Source organism: Arachis hypogaea, chromosome 14 (assembly GCF_003086295.3).
Source record: "Arachis hypogaea cultivar Tifrunner chromosome 14, arahy.Tifrunner.gnm2.J5K5, whole genome shotgun sequence".
Taxonomy (NCBI): Eukaryota; Viridiplantae; Streptophyta; class Magnoliopsida; order Fabales; family Fabaceae; genus Arachis; species Arachis hypogaea.
The window spans coordinates 24,928,754-24,932,678 of record NC_092049.1 but is presented as its reverse complement, the minus strand read 5'-3'; the positions used below and the strand labels follow the sequence as shown (position 1 = coordinate 24,932,678).

Here is a 3,925-nt window from a genome sequence, read left to right as displayed (position 1 = left end):
TGTAAAAACGTGGCCGTATGTGGGAGATATGGCCACGCTTTCAAAGCGTGGCGATAGAGAGAGATATAGCCACGCTTTTGAAGCGTGGCGATAGCAAGATATGGCCACACTTTAGAAAAGTGTGGTCATAGCTAGAGATACGGCCACGCTTTAAAAGCGTGGCAATAGCCTTGTAAAATTTATAAAAAAAAAATCCTTTTTTTGATTTTTACCTTCATCAATACAAAATATAAATTTTTCATTTCTTTTTTATTACCAAACTTATATTACAAGACAAATCAAATAATAATTATAGACATATATAATTTTTGTTATAATTATTTTATACATTAAAAAACATACTCAAATACAAAATAAATCTCGAGTTCAAATTCCAAAACTAAAAACTGAAGAAAAATAAAAAACAATACAACTTAAATCCTAAGTCCTTCGCTGTTCCTCCTTCCTCTAGCCCTCTTAAACTTCTTTCCTCTAGATCATACATAATTGTAGCTAATGTTACTATAACTGTAGAGAAGACCTCCAAATAATGTATTTTAAATATGGTATTTGAGAGAAGATAGTAATACCATCGTTGAGAATGGCTATGACAAGAACCATAAAGGGAGGAAAGTTAAATTCCCAAATGCATGTGAGTAACATAAAGCCAACCTGCAACCCAAAATAAATTGAAAATGAGAAGGAAAGAAAATGATGGCTTAATCACTGCTAAATTCTCCATATATCATATATGCACTTATAACTTACCACAATACGGATGGTGATAGATACATCATATATCTGCAAAAGAAAAATAAAATAAGGCTTTGAATTTTTTGTTACAACAAGGACTATTGCAATATTTTCTTAATATTTTCGTAGTTAGGGGATTACTGTGTAGTTTTTCATTCTTTGGAAAATTGCACGGCTAGTTAAAACAGCACTTATGATCACACTCAACCCAGGTTCTGTTAGAACTATATCAGAGGCACTTCTTGCAGCATCTGTTGCATCTGCTACAGCGATACCTATGTCTGCTATCTTCAAAGCTGGTGCATCATTCACTCCATCACCAGTCATCCCACAAATGTGCTTTCTAGCTTGTAACCTCTTCACAATCTCATATTTGTGCTCTGAGGGAACATATATAATCAGAAAATAGACAAGAATTTGGATTAGAGCTTTTCTGTGATTGCTATTATACTTACCAGGAAAGACACCAGCAAAACCATTTGCATTCTCTATAAGATCATCGACGGAACAGAAGCAAAATTATCTTTGCTTTCTCCTAGTAGCGACAAAGAAGGATACATGTTAGAGCCCATTCCAAGACGCCTTCCTGTTTCCTTAGTAATTGCAAGCTGATCACCTGTAAGGGTATTTTTTTTTTCAAGAGTATGAGATGTGATCCGTTTCCCTTCTTGGTTACAAACAATTAATTCCTGAGACAAATTTCTGGAGGTAAAATCTCCCACTAGTAGTCAGTAAGGCATCGGTTTTATTTTTTAATTTTTCAAATGATTCGACGATGATCCAAAGGAGTAACCAGGTTGGTAGTTGAAATAGTACCTCCTTTGGGTCTACTAACATAGATACAATTGCACAATCAATTGCATCTTGGTTCTCTAGCCTTGATGCCCTTGCAGCCATAAGTACAACCATGTCCTGATTAAGTCCATCAGCAAAGACCTGCCAGATATTGATCATTGTTGGAAAAAGAAGAAACAGGTTAGTATTTTGAAAACACATGAATGGCTGTGTAGACAATGGAGTTACTCTTTGTCTTTCCATTATCTTCTTTCTTTAAGAAATTATCTTCTTTACATTTAACTATGTTTCAAAATGTTAGGACAAATGAGTTATCAAACCTCAATTAGATTCTTGTCCACTGTAAGCTTGTTGAGAGTTAATGTGCCTGTTTTATCACTGCATAGGACATCCATTCCGGCCATTTCTTCAATTGCAGTCATTCTCTTTGTTATAGCACCCTGCAAAGATTTATATCATTAGTACCTAACCTATAATCATTAGATAATAACTTTTATCATTAAAGGATAACAAGTAGGCCCTGTTTGGTAACTGCACCAAGACAAAAATATAGAGTACAAACCTATTTGAAGGAGATAGATACAGAAACAGAAAAAAAGTTTCTATCTAGGAACAAAATGTGCCTGATTTTCTATGTAGTCTCTGTCTTTGTGTTTTATATTTTAGTTCTCAGGCACTTAAGCACAACATTACATTCCATCCTATATAGCTCAACAAAATGTTTGAATCAATAAACTAAATGTAACCTGCTGAGACAATTTGTGTGAACCAATAGCCATTGTAACTGAAAGGACAGTTGGCATTGCAATAGGAATTCCGCCAATCAGTAACACAATTTGTGTGAACCAATAGCCATTGTAACTGAAAGGACAGTTGGCATTGCAATAGGAATTCCGCCAATCAATAACACAAGGAGGTTATCAATACCAACTCGGTATTTCCTTTGCTGTGGACCCCTGATGCTATTTTACAAATGCTATGTTTACAAATGCTATTTTACAAATGCATATCATGGACAAAGGAGCAAAATTGATTAGTAAGTTTTTGATGGTGCTTTCATGGTAAAATTTATCTTGCTAACAAGAAATAAGCAATAACAATGAAGCATGTTGAGTATAACTACAATTATAATTGAAAATAGCAGTGTTATTTAGCACAAACTGATAGAAATTCTTCCCATGAGTGCATGAGTGTGAGAGCAAGTGTGTGCCTGTGCATGGTACGTTATGCACCTTAACCACGGGGTCCGTAGAAATCATCTAGTACTTGGATCACGAGATGGCCAGCAGGCCAAGAAAGATTACAAGCTGCTCCAATGGAAACCTTGTACTATGAATAATAATAATCAAATAAAAACATGGTGTTAAATAAATAAAATGACAAAAATTAAATAAGTATCAACTCAGTTTTCTTCTCATCAAACTTAGTACTATGAATCAAGCAACTCAATATTGAGATTTCAATTAGTTCATGCAATACTCCTCAAGCTTTTGAAGCTCTTGAGAGAAGTTCTGCAAATACAGGAAAAAGACACCTGAGGCTAAGATTGGAACAGAGTCAGGTAGCAGCAGCAAAGCAAAAGCAGATAAGCTATTCAATCAATCAGTTTATAATTTCTTATAAATATAAATCAAGCTCATTAACCGCTTCTCATATCAGATTATATTGTTCTAGTATGATTTTCAAATGAAAAAAATATGGAATCCATGAATTACCTTTTTCAATGATTTGGAGTGCTTACAGCTAAAGAACCACACTCAGCAATGATTTTGTTCAGCATAAACACAAAAAAAAAGAACAAAACTTAGTTGCACAAATGAACCAATTAACCTTCTGAGATTTAACTACTATAATGACAGCAAAAGAACCACGTTCGACATTATTATACGAGGCCCAAACAAATATCATTTAAACTTCTCTAACTACTTACGAACGAAAGAATCAGGGAACTAGGGAAGCACAAATGAATCAGAGAATAAACATAAACAAAGAAGCACAAATCAATTTTGTTCAGATGAGAAGCCAAACCCTGCTACTAACCTTGTTCTTAGGGAACTTGACGGCACCATCGGTTCTCTCCTTCTACCGGTTCCTTTCCTTGTCGAATCTGTAAAACTTCGATTTCCTAAAATCAATTGGAAAAGAGTAATAACAATTAAAAGCACAGATTTACTCAACAGCTGCAACGGTTCTCGCGGCTCCCTCATCGGCAACCAGGAAGCACGACGGTGACTGGCGAGGGAGCAGCTCCTCTTTCCCCTCCTCGGCGGCGGCGAAGAGCGAAGCTCCTCCAGCGGCGACGACGCGTTTGGTGACGGCTCCTCCTCTCTCATCGTTGCACACACTCTCTCGGGTTTGACTCGACAGCGGCGGCGGGCTGGTCTTCGACGGAGCTGGC

At 36.3% G+C, this 3,925-nt stretch overlaps 1 pseudogene; it reads right to left on the bottom strand.

Moving 5' to 3' along the window:
* Window positions 1–501: 501 nt before the first annotated feature.
* LOC140178544 (plasma membrane ATPase 2-like) lies at window positions 502–1,569 on the bottom strand (annotated as a pseudogene).
* Window positions 1,570–3,925: the final 2,356 nt, after the last annotated feature.